Genomic DNA, 13,482 nt, shown 5'->3' with positions numbered 1-13,482 from the left:
GTCTGGAAGACTTGAAGAAGTCTTGAATGCAGCCTACTGGACATCAGAAGATGTCTGTTTAAATTTTTACCTGCGGGACGTATCAAGTGCCCGACAGAACGGAACTTTCGGTCTGCCAGCTATGGTAGCTGCAGGCCAGATTCTTGCAAGATGTTAACTGTGAGTACATTTTCCCACCACCTAAATTAGCAATCTGCTATCTATGTGAGTTGGGTAAGAATATGTAATTTAATATAAAGTTTCAAGAGTAAACTTTGATTTAATTAATATACTTACCAACTCACATATTGAATTCCCTCCCAGCCTTCCCCGCAAATTGTATAAAGGGGTATATGTTTCAGGACGGAATGAGTGTCACCGGTATACATCCTGCACATGCGCGGTACACCGGTAGGGGAGATAACTACTACGGACCATGCCTTATATGGCATGTGGTTTTTGTTTTAGAGTTATCTCCCCATGTTACCATGTAAGAGTGCTTCGATGTCTTAGCAACCAAACGAAGTTATTGCTATCTATGTGAGTTGGTAAGTATACTAATTAGATCAAAGTTTACTCTTGAAACTTTATATTCTTCTGGTTTCAAAACTCATTCACAAAACTGCTAGTAATCAAGTTCAAATATTTTTCTTCTAAAATGGAACAATTGCCACAAAGTTATGCAGTATGTAAAAAAGGTTGTCTCGTAATTACTGACCTTGTGTGAACAACACACCGTACAGTGTAGATTGTTTAAAGCGATGTTTTCAGTGAGAGATAATGAATCCGTTGTTCCAAATACTGAAAGGGGTTGTGGCTTGGTGGTTACTGTACTGCTCTACTGTGTGTCTAATCTGGTTTTGTTATAGAGTCAGGACAAGAAGAGAACACAACATTTGAGATTGACTGTGATGGTGTTTTAGTCCTGTTTCTTGTTGATGTTTTTAGTTGTTGCATGAATAGCTGAGTATGCTTGTGTGTCCTCTGTGTGTGTGTGTGTGTGTGTGTGTGTGTGTGTGTGTGTGTGCTTCTATGTTTCTTATTTGTTGTTATGAAATTGGCACAAAACTGTCTTTTTCTTATGTAAGATGTTTGCATATTTCTACGATATTAATAAACCATTATCAAATCATCTTTGGAGTGTTAATGATTATCTGATGCAAAAAGTTGAACAAGCGAATCCACACTATTCTTTGCCTGTTCCCCTCCTTTCTCTCTTCTGTGTGTGTGTGTGTGTGTGTGGGGGGGGGTGGTGCGTGAACATGCATAGGGCCCTGTAGCTTAGTTGCACAGGACTTCCATGGTTTGTGAGTTGGAATCTGGGCCGGGAGAGACATGAGTTAACTTTATGTGCAGACTCTGTTTAGTTTCTAGTTTGTCAAGATTGTACGTTTCTCTGTGCCATACTGTATGGCTGTATTAACACAGTCAGGGTGTTACGTCCTTTATGTTGTGCCAGAGAATTGCATTGGTGCTCAACGAATGTCGACTTTTGTACCCTAGCTAAAAAAAAAAAAATCGTACTAAATCTAATTTAAACTTTCTATGTCATTGTCTTTGAAAGTATTTAACTTGGCTGCCTGGCACAATTTTCGGACTGATGATTTCTCTTAGAAGGATCACATAACAGCCGTTCTAATGAGAGTGCCCCAAAATCAACCAGGATCCGACAGCAACTGTAGTTTTTTGTCTTTCGTGAGTTGTGAAGGCCATGGTTGGATGCTGTTTGACTAATTCTAGTAATTGTTTTGGGCGCACGCACTGACACACACATGCACACACACACGCACACACACACACACACTACACACAAACCACACAAAGGCATGCATAATTTTCAAAATGTATTCATCGTTCAATATTTACATATTATGTCTATTGCACTCGGCGCAAAGTGGGGTTCTCATATTATGGATGTGATTCAAACAACAATACATTCCGGGTGTATAACGTTATGTACATTTTGTGTATTCACAACTAAATAGATCTGAAGCTGTTATGTACAGGAAGAAGCTATTTACAAATATAGTGAGTATATATATTACATTTACAGGTATATGTACAATGTTTCTACTTTCGTTCACATGATAGGCCGTACTTGATTCATCCGAAGTTAGCTAATTGCAAGGACAGCTGTGTCTAATTTCTGCTAGAATGACATAACATCGCTGATTCTGCTTTTCATTGATTTGGTCTGATGTGTACTGGGTCTAACAGTCCTTCCCCCTTCCAAACCCCATTCATGGAAGAACATTATAATCCATACCTGAGGAACAGTAATTTTAATGATTTAGCTGTATCCCGTTGCTGATTCGCTGATTTTGGTTTTAGAGATTCACTTTAACACCGACCTCTTAAATCAGTTCTCCGTTCCCAAACCCATGGATTGCACTAATCATTGCAAGCATGCATTTTGCAAGAATTCAGCCCACATCTATTCGCTCCTAACATTCAAAAGTTTATCACAAGAATAAGACAAGTTCAAATCACGCGATTCAGCTGCAGTTTGAACTTTGATAAACACCTGATATTTTTGCATGTGAAGACTATGTCACACACCTGTCATATCAGCAATGTGTTTCAATGATGAAGTTTAGAACATTAAACAACAATTTGCCTGTACAGAAAGAACGTTATCTTAATATCCCGAGGTCAGAAAGAATTTGCACCAAATGTGTATCACAAGATATAGGTGATGAATTCCATTATTTATTTGTCTGTGATTTTTTTCAAAGAAGAAAGAGCTGAGTTGTTACCACCTTACTATTGCAAAAAACCTAATGCACTTAAATTTAAAAAGTTGTTTGCTACTAAGAAAAAGAAATTGCTAAAGAATATTTTGGACTTTATTAATAGAATTTGTAGAGTTTTTCATAAAAAATTAAAAAATAAATTTTATTTACTATATTAGCATATATCATGATTGTATTGATTGTATTTATTGTTCAAAATGCACCCATGGGTTATGAACTAATAAAACTTGAACTTGATAAAAAACAACCTTGAACTTGATAAGACAATCTGTAAAAATATTTTTAATTTCTTCTTTACTCAGAAAGAAGAATTTGTGTACAGCAGGGGTGAAATGTTATCAAAAATTATGACCGTTCCACACACACATCCTTAAACTGCTCGAAAGCACAACATATACAGAAACATACATTCACTGTGGCAACATGTCATGGATAGGCATGGACCATCATCAGTTCTGGCCATCATGTTATGTCCGTAACGTGAGGTAAAGATGAGTAAAACAATTCCTGAGCTGCCTTGGAGAGATTTTCAACGCAAATACTGATAACTTGGTATCAGGCCTTGCTTTACGTAAGAGTGCTGAAACAAAGATAGGGAACAAATTGTGAAAACTTGAAGAAGGAAAATTCTCAGGATGGGGAGACAGAAGGAAAGACGGACAGAAAGACAAAAGAAAAGGCACACAGAATTAAAGTAAGAACGCAAGGACACATAATCGGTTGAGTTGAAGTGTGACAGAGTTCCTGGTGAGAGGGAATAGAGGCTGTTGCATACACTGAAATGTACACGAAGCCATGTGTACTCAAAGATCAAGAGAGAGAGGGAGAGACATCTCTAGGTTCCGTTGACAACTGCCTTCGTCAAGTGTAGGAAAAGCAGTCAACGCCGAACATACAACACTTAGCCATTGCAAGAAGAATTTAGACATTTAGAAATAAGACTAAATGAGGCCAATATCTGCACGAAATCTACAGACAATTAAGTCAGCACTCACCAGTTGTGTGTACGGATTCCACAGGGAGCACAGACGTTCTGTGGGAAGTCACAGCGGCCAGTGAGAGCGTTGAAGTAGAAGCCGCCCTTCTCCACCGAGCACTGGCTGTAGCTCACAAAGTGTCCAGCCCTGCAGGTGTAGTAGAACTGACAGCCCTTGAGGGGCGAGGGGTAGCGGCCGTCAGCCTTGTCCCTGCAGGAGGGAGCCAAGCCACAGGGGGGCGGGGTGTCGTTGGGCAGCTGGCACAGGCCCTTCTCCTGGTGGAACACTCTACCGGGCGGGCAGGCTCGCTGTCGGACCATCAGGTTGTTCTTGCAGCGGTACGACGCCTGGCAGTTGGAGGCCAGGTCTGCGAACTGACCGTCGGGCGTGTCCAGGCAAGGGTTGGGCCGCTGTCCGCACGGGGCCGGCACGTGGGTCAGGGAGAACTGGCAGCGCTGGGTGCGAGGGTCGAAGGTGCCCAGGTCACACTTGTGGTAGGTCTTGAGCAGGGACTGCTGGCACTCGTAGTAGAGCGCACAGCGGCCGTAAGGGTCGGCGTACAGCCCGTCCTCCATGTGGCCACACAGCAACAGTGACACACCCAGGCTGCTACGACCATTGGCCGAGTGGTTGCCGCAAGGGGGAGGGATGCCTGTAATGGTCATTAGCAATTATGAATACACATTTTATTGAAGAAAAAACCCGGTTAAGCTGATGAGGTTTCTAGATTTCTAGCACAGTCGTTAAAATGGCTTAACAGGAGTAAGTATAGCTTCCAAGCTACATATTTGTGCACATAAGTGTAAATATGAGGCAGAAGTAAAATATGGTCAACCCACCTTGAGCGTTCTTCCTGCGACAGACCTGTCTCTCAGGGTGGAAGACAGTACCGGTGGGGCACTCGAAGCGACCCTGGATGACGTTGTCGGCACACTCGTAGAAGACGCCACAGCGACCCGTCTCATCCGGGTACCTGCCGTCATGGCGGCCCTGGCAAGAAGGCTGCATGCCGCCGTGCGCCTTGGGGATGTCCATCCAGCTCTCGCAGCGCATTGTGTCCGGGGAGAAGATGGGTTTGTCCTGAGGACACTCCAGCTGCTGGAGGGCGCGCTGGTCTTTGCACAGCAAGTAGCGTGGCGTCCACTCGCGACCGGGGTGTGGCTGCAGACCGTCGCTCAGCCCCACGCAGCTCCCGTGACGAAGGCTGCATGACTGGCAGTGGGCCGTCTGGCAGTGAAGCTGGCGGTACTCACCTGTTGGGGTTACACAAAAACAACCTGTTCAGGCTGTGGTAGTTTTATAGCATAGATATACTAGTAGACGATCAAGTCTATTACTCAGTCAGCAGATCTCGATAGACCCATTGGTATTGGACTTTCGGGAAAAAATGTCCCAGCACTTGTTTTTTTCATGTGTTCAACATAACCATGCTTACTAGATCCATAAGATCCATAAGACTGTCATCCTCAGATAATCATCTTGGGATTTGTTGTAAACTCATTTATTTTTTAATGAATCCATGGTACAAAAAAAACTAAAAAACCGAACTCACATGGGTCAAGGAAGAGGCCGCGCTTGCCACAGTCGACGTCGGCGTAGTGCACACAGGTGTGGGTGGCGAGAGAGAAGAGCTGGGGGTAGGGGCACTCCTCCGTCAGTCCGTCCCACCCGTCCCTGTCCGACTTCGCCCTCCCCTCGTCCGTGACGGGGGCGGAGCAGTTGTAGAACCAGTGGCAGCGGCCGGGGTGGGGCAGGTAGGTCTGCTCCCCACTGAACAAACACGGGTGGTTGGGCAGCACGCCTGTTGGGTGGGAACATAAGGAGGTGGATGGTCAGAGGTCAGGTAGCTTGGAAATCATAGCTGTCAGTCTCTTGGATGCTTCGTCGGAGGCATGTACTTCGATGTATACTTTGAGGTTATAGTTTTAGATATTGGTCTGAATATTTGTCATGTTGGCTCAAATGTTTGTTGGAATAATGCATGATTGCATTGGTTTAATAAGGTTTGTCTTGTACAAGACTCTAAGACCACGAAAGCGGTAGTCTGACCTGAGCACTTCATGTGGTTAAACAAAAACGTGTTAAAACAAACAATTATGTTCAGATCTACAAGAATAGCATACACGCTGAAATGACAATCAGCTTTTTAATGCGGAGAAAAAACTCTTTCATGGTCTTCGAGCAAGGGAGTCAGAAAGCTGATCTAGAGATGTCATCAAAAGGAAAGGAATATCAAATACACATAACACCTAGTATATCATCCTTTGTAAAAGATAACGAGATGGACAGAAAGACAGACAGAGAAGAAATTAATGTGTTGAGGCAGTGAGACGCACGCAGTAATGTTTCCCGTTGTCGGTGGTCAGGGTGCAGTGAGTCCAGGAGGGCGTCCATGCGGTCCGAAGCGGCCGTCCAGTTGCGGGCAGCGCGCGTCACGGAGAAAGCTGTGGGCTGTGGTGGCTGCCGCAGAGAGTGTGGGGGAGGGGGTTGGGAGAGGTGGGGGCAGTCGTCCCACAGGGAGTGGATGGGCACGCAGTTTCGGGCACCCACGGACCACACGCTATGGTCCGGGCACTGGGGCATGCGGATGGGCCGGCCGCCAACGCAGATGAAGTAATGGAAGCAGCTCTGCGGGTCGCGCACCCAGTGGATGCCGGGCTCCGGAGGGCAGGGCTGGGGGAGGTGAGGGTGGCGGGGGTGGGACATGATGAAGTGTAGCTGCACCACGCCGAAGACGCTGAGGACGATGAAGGAGAGGAGGCAGCGCTCGCGGGGGCCGGTGATCATGGCGCGCAGCTTGAGGGAGGAGAGGGAGGAGAAGGAGGCGGTGGAGGGGTCGGCACCACTCTTGGCGGGCAGCACCTTGGACTCCGTGGTGGAGAAGAGACGGCCTGCAGTCCTTACTGCAAGGCCCTGCGTGGACACTGTGGACTGGACAGTCCTGTCTGAAATAGAGTGGTCAGTTAGGTCTGAATGGAATGAAGCAGCTATCCTCACTGCAAGGCCCTGGTCAGACACTGGACTTGGAAGTCCTGTCTGAAATATGAAGTGGTCAGTTAGGTCAGTTTGTGTTGAAGGTCAGGTTTTGAATGGTACGTAGCTTGCAGTCATCTCTGCGCGGCTTTGCTTAACACTGTAGACTGGACATTCCCGTCCGAAGAAAATCTCTATAACGGATCAGGTTTAAAGGCAGGGTTTGAAGGGAGCCTAGTCTGCGGTCCCCGATGCACATGCAGCAGCAAGGAGAACTCACTGCTTAACAGCGACTGTAACTTTCTCTCTTAGTCAAAACGAACATAAAAGAACAGGAATCGAACGTCTATGAGCTAAAGCACTTTTGCGATAAGGGCTTTAAAGGTTTGAAAAATGAGAGTTTTGGGTGGACTCATGCCTGCACTCTTCATCTCAGGTCCTGATTGGCTTTTCCTGTCTTACTATAAAGGTAAAGGCATCACCCTTCACGTGCAGCGAGCACCTTGTGAATCACTATATAGATGTGTCCAGGCTTTTACTTAGAATAAGTGCATCCATCCACTTTAGCACATTACTAAAAAATATTGAGCCCGTGTGCTCCTTGTACAGAGTGGGTATTCTTTGCTGGATGATTGTTTTTTAATCGGACACTTATTGCAATCTGCGAAATGTACTCAGCAAACATTTTCATTTTTTTTACAAGAAGCAGCCAAGCTATTGATTTTTGGTATGTGTCCAACCGGAAGAATGCTCTTATTCCATGTAAAAGTCGACAGATACAGATGGTACACGGGAAGGTAGATATCTTTAACAAAAGAGATTTCCAAAGACACTTTACAACCTTACCTGTGCTTACGATTTTTTTAGAACAGCAGTGGGCACTTCGAGGGGGATTTTTTTTTTTATAAGGCATGGGGGAATACGACTTCCATGAAAAAGAAACAAACAGAGAAAAAGAAAGGGAGAGAGGGAGAGAGAGAGAGAGAGAGAGAGAGAGAGAGAGAGAGAGAGAGAGAGAGAGAGAGAGAGAGAGAGAGAGAGAGATGTAATACATAAGGATAAAGGTTTTAGGCACAGCCTAGGCTTACAACCTTTCCTTAAAGAGAGAATTGAATTGGAGAGAGAGAGAGAGAGAGAGAGAGAGAGAGAGAGAGAGAGAGAGAGAGGATCGACCAGCCAGACATGCAGACAGACAGACAGGCTTTCGTGTTTGGTCGATGAAGATGTTTGGCGATACAACATTATAAAACTTGTTCTGTACGGATGGTGGGGAAGATTTTAAACATTGGTCAGAAGGGTTTAGCTTTTCACTAGATATACACTACCGTTGCTATAACTTGGTTGGCTGTGGTATTCAATAAAGAAGAGAGGAGAGATAATGGACTGCCGCTGAGAAAAATTTCACCGACGTCTGGTGAACAATTTTAACGGCAAGCAAGAACACAAAGTCCATGAAATTCAGGCACAATTGTAAATCAGTCAGCACTTTTCCACAGACGAAACAGTCAGGTAAACTGCTCTACAAAGTTTAATTGACCTTCCTCTCGTAAAAAAAGGGACAAGAGACTTCAGGTAGAATAAAGGTTATAAAATACTGATGATGGTCTGTTTTTTTTTCTGTTAAAGTCTGTTATCCAGTCTTCAATAAACGAACAATGGAAGTTAGATGAAAACAGCTACAAACAGAGAATAACAACATACGAAAGTAATACGAAAGTGATATACAAGAGAGACATAAGACATATAACTACCCCAGTGGCAGCAATGGCCAATTGGGTAGATGTGAAGATGATGTGCCCTAAAGAGACATGAAAAAAGCAATTAAGTGAGTTAAATACGGTAAAAAGTAACACAAAACAGACAAAAGGCAGATAATACAAGAGCAGGTGACCCAAATGTATGCCAAAGACACAGCTAAGCACACAATGAATGTAAGAGAAAAGAATACGACTTACAAGTAGCGAAAGCTGGGATGTTCCAAACAGAAATACAGCACACTTTGTCCGCACGAAAATCAGGACCTTGTAGTCGAAACAAAACTTCACAGTTCTGCGGACGAAAACGTAGTTCTGAAACTTAATAGTGTCTCTGTCTTGAAGATTCGGGACACGATTCAAACGGCAGCGAAAATAAAATGTTGAGACTAGAATTAAAAAGTTTCAAAGTGGAGCACTTGCTTCTCTGGACAAAGGGAACGTGATCACTTGGCTTACAATACGAAAAATGAATACGAGAGCTTGTTGCAGACGACAACTGCGGAATGAGGAACGTATCTTCGCTCGTACTTCACCACATGATGTTACACTTTTATCCCTACAGCTCAGGTGGACGTTACACCTATTCCTTCTTGGTTTTCTCTTCTAGTTGCTTCCACGATCACCTTCCTTTCTTTCTATTGTAACGTTGTTGCTGGCTGGAGAGCGGAGCTGACTTTGCTTCGGTCAGTCCTGGCCTTGGCGTTTTATACTGATGGTCAGCGCCTAGACATTGATGTTCTTTGCTCTTCTTGTTAGCACTGCCCTCTCACCGTCTCACCTCGGACCACCACCACCACCCCCCCCCCCCCCCCCCCCCCCCCGCCGTGCAGTCTAGCCGGGAGACAATGTGGTGGGTATTTGTACCACGTGAGTTGATGCAACCGAGTGTTGTCTGTCGCTGTCTTCTATCAATGCAGGCTATTTTCGATCTTTGAAACAAACTCTGGCAACCAATGTCACTGTCACGGTCACCAAAGCTAATTTGTGCGGGATGCTGTGTCAATGTCACCCTGACTGACTTCTTTCTGGCACGTACTCTTTCTGGTTATAGCCACATGTCTTTGAGCTGTCGTGGTTGTTTGGGACTAATATTGTTTGTAAACAATGGCTCGCTTTCTTTTCTCTTTTGTTTTGCTTTGTCTTGTTTTTAGAAGCGATGGTATTTTTTTCTGACTTGTTTGTTTATTGGCAGCAGCGCTGGACATGGTAGTAGTTGATGGTGGAGGATATCGCCCTGAAGTAGAAGAGCGTTCAGACTGTTTGTGCCGCGTGACTTGATGCTCTGCATGATGTGTTGTGTTGGTGAAGGCTATTTTTACCCTTGCAAACAGATCCAGTGCAGGGCCGGATCTGGGGGGGGGGGGGGGGGGGTTCCTGGGGTTCCGGAACCCCCCCCCCCTGGCCATCCAATGTACCCAATGTACCTCTCAGAGAAAAGAAAATGTGGACTTTGGACCCCTGCCTTCAGTTGGACCCCCCCCCCCCCCCCCCCCTCAAACGAACTTGGTCCGGCCCTGCAGTGTCTTCAACACTTTACTTCAATGCTAATTCAAGGGCCATTGGGTCAATATCACTGCGATGACCTTCATTTTGTTTCTGTTTCATTTCTCATTGTTTTGGTCCTTGTTTTTGCCCTTTCCATTTTTGCCTCTCTCCATCCGTCTCCCTCTACACACCAATGTGCCAATTACTGTCTTCTACACATTTCAAACTTGTAAGACAACTAGCAACGTATACTTATCAAGCTCTTCGATTTCGCACGGATGCGTTGACGAATGCACAGTTGCAAGATGTAGGAACTTAATGTTGCTTGTTCTGCTGCTTTTCATTGTATCATATGTCACCAGTCTTGTTACGGGCCGGAGGCCTAACAAATAACATTTCCGACTTCTGACTTCCCTCTACACACCACCAGTTCTCTGTTGTTCTCCCTGACTCCCCGTATGTTCGGGACTGTATTGGTTTTACTTGTTTGTTTTTTTGTTTGTTTGTTTGTTTGTTTGTCTGTCTGTTTGTTTGTTTGTGTGTCCCGCTGTCCGCACTTCCATCTCTGGTGTTTATGGGTCGATTGCGCTGAAATTTGGTGTGTACCTTGGAAGTACGGTAACAAAAAACAATTGCTAGCGCGGTCTCGGAGAACAATGACCATCTTGATCTGTGCAAAAGGTAATGTTTTTGTCAAAATAAAAATAATATACTCAGTGAAACAACATGAAGTTATAAAATACGTAGATTGAGTCATGAACATTTTGAACGAATTATTGTATATAAAAAGAAACATGGTGCCAGAAATTAAAGGCACACTTCTCGTAAAAACACTTCTCGGCGAACCATCTCAGATCTGGCCTGGCTTTTTACATGGGATGAGACCATTTCTCCATTTGGCCACATACCAAAAATCCACACCCTGACGGCTTGTTGTAGTGAGTTGGGATTAATTGATGAATTAATTTCTTAAAAAGACACCTATGGCTTTTACTAAATTAGTTCATCACAAACTTCCAACTGTGGACAGAGGGCACCCAGACTGTTCATTCTTTGGGTATTATTCAGGATTTAAAATGTGTGAATACTGATCAAAAGGTTGAACCAATTATTTCATTAGCAAAAAAATAATATGTATCGTTGTAAAATGCAAAACGGTTTGTCACGGATAGCCGATTTGAACTTGTTCTGAAACAAAGATATGCAATCGAATTGCATAATGCAAAACTGTGAGGTCAAGAACAAGATTTAAGACAAAGCTGGCATTTATATATGATACATCATTGTTTTTATTGCTAAAAATATGATCTGCCGACTTAATAACTGTTTATTCAAGTATGAAAGAACTAGATGATTACCCGCTTCGCCGGGAAGAAGTAGAGCCGAATACCCGGCCGTCGCCGGGGACCCGGCTTTGCCGGGTGTACGCCGGCATCGCCGGCGCACGAAGGAAGGGAGATCTAAAAATAGTAACGTGCAGTGACCTTCTAAATATAAACGTACAAACGGGAATATCGATTGACGCCGGCGCACGAAGGAAGGGAGATCTAAAAATAGTAACGTGCAGTGAAAAACGAAAATCGGTTCAGCGCTGCGCGCTGAGAGCACGTGTTGAAATATCTCATCGATCAGGTTGTGTCCGGGGTCTCTGTCAATAAGCCCACCAAATTTGAAGCAGATCCATCGAGAACTTTGGCCGTGCATGGCGATCAATCACACACACACACACACACACACACACACACACAGACACAAGTCGACTTGTGTCTGTGTGTGTGTGTGTGTGTGTGTGTGTGTGTGTGTGATTGATCGCCATGCACGGCCAAAGTTCTCGATGGATCTGCTTCAAATTTGGTGTCCATATTCAGATACACCCTGCACAAAATCTGGTCGATGAGATATTTCAATACGTGCTCTCAGCGCGCAGCGCTGAACCGATTTTGGTTCCACCTCAGCTACCCGGGCCCCCATACCGACACACCATAGCCGCTACACCACATCACAACGCCAAAGTTCTCGGTGGATCTTTTTCAAATTTGGACACCGTATTCAGCTACACCCCGGACACAATATCATCGATGAGATATTTCAACACGTGCTCTCAGCGCGCAGCGCTGAACTCATTTTCGTTTTTGGGTTCATTTCATCATTATAAGTAACTCTTCCTTATCTTCTCCAGTGTTTGGCGTTTATCTCCCTTCCTTCGTGTGGCTTTCCCGTTCAGTTGTAAGTTACTACACTGCGCTGTCCACTGCGCTGAGCGTCTTCGGATATTCCCGGCGTTCTGTTACTGTTACCTATTTTTAGAAGGTCAACGCAGTGTACAGAACGTAAATTGGACCCGTAAATTATCCTCACTGTAAAAGTGCAAAGGTCGAATCAATTTATAGCCACGCGAAAAATACACTGTCATCTATCTCTCTATAGATACGGCTTCTCTGTGTTTGTGTGTGTGTGTGTGTAAGTGTGTGTGTCTCTATGTAAGCAACACCTGTGCATTCTTCAGTTCTGTTTGTGATGTGGTCTGGCGGCTTTTCTGTAATTTTATGTACTGGCCTTCTTTTGAGAAGCCATACCTTGCTCAGTCCTGTTTGAGTGGAGTTCGCCTCCAAAGGTGATTAACACGGTTACATTCGTCGACAAGGATGGGACTCGATATGGTCAGGAATGGCATTATGGCCACTGAATCATTTTCGTGCTGTTCCCATTCCACGAATCTGGGAGGGACCTAAGCTTGGCGGGTCCATAGTTCGGACCCGGCGAAGCCGGCGTACGGCTCTAAGTACTTCTTCCCGGCGAAGCCGGCTACCCGGCGAAGCGGGTATTCATTCTAGTATATATATAGATGTGTAGGCTATAGTATTTTTACGAATAAACAAGTTCTGAATCATACTTTCCTCTCCCTTTTTCCCCATTATCTCTCTCATTCTCTCCTAGTCTGTGTTCCCCCTATTTCATTACACCTCGTCCTTCTACTGTTGTCGATATGCCTTATTTTGTTTAAAAAAAAATCGATTTTGGGGCCATTTCGTAATACAGCTTTTTCTGTTTTTAATTTTTTTTATATGTATCAGCAGAAGTCTATTATACTAGAAGTACTTTACTACTATTACCAGCAGTCGACACGCGATAATACATATGCCCTTTGACCTTTCCTTAGGGATATCCCGTACTAAAAATAGAATACGGGATTGTGGGAAAGCTGTTCAAGGGCACTCACGCACTATATTCGATTTTCAATACACGACTCAAAACCTTTGGGATCAATCAAAAAGAAAAAATACAAGTATATAGAGTTAGGAAAAGAAGAAAAAGGTGAAAAAATGTTTTACAAAAGACTTGCCATTTATAGGACTCGAACTCGAGACCCCCGGATCTGCAGGTAAACGTAATTACCACCCCGCCTCGGAGGCATACGACCCAAAAGTGTGAAAAATAATACTTGAACTGCAACCATACTTTCCACGTGCCCGGGTTCGCGATCGAGCATTTGTCGACTAGTCTCCCCGTTCGTATTTGTGATTTATAAGGCGTTTTCTTGTTTCCATCATTACATAT

General features: G+C 44.4%; 1 long non-coding RNA gene across 1 annotated transcript in view; it reads right to left on the bottom strand.

Annotated features, from left to right (window-relative positions):
- The window catches only part of LOC138974665 (uncharacterized), a 300,124-nt gene extending 287,361 nt beyond the window's left edge, over window positions 1–12,763 (bottom strand). Inside the window, exon 1 of the long non-coding RNA XR_011458417.1 lies at window positions 12,501–12,763. This is a non-coding gene — a long non-coding RNA (uncharacterized lncRNA). The remainder of the gene's footprint in view (window positions 1–12,500) is intronic.
- Window positions 12,764–13,482: the final 719 nt, after the last annotated feature.

The sequence above is a fragment of the Littorina saxatilis genome, linkage group LG1 (assembly GCF_037325665.1).
Source record: "Littorina saxatilis isolate snail1 linkage group LG1, US_GU_Lsax_2.0, whole genome shotgun sequence".
Lineage (NCBI taxonomy): Eukaryota > Metazoa > Mollusca > Gastropoda > Littorinimorpha > Littorinidae > Littorina > Littorina saxatilis.
Note: the sequence above shows the minus strand (reverse complement) of the source record. Positions and strands in the feature narration are given on the sequence as shown.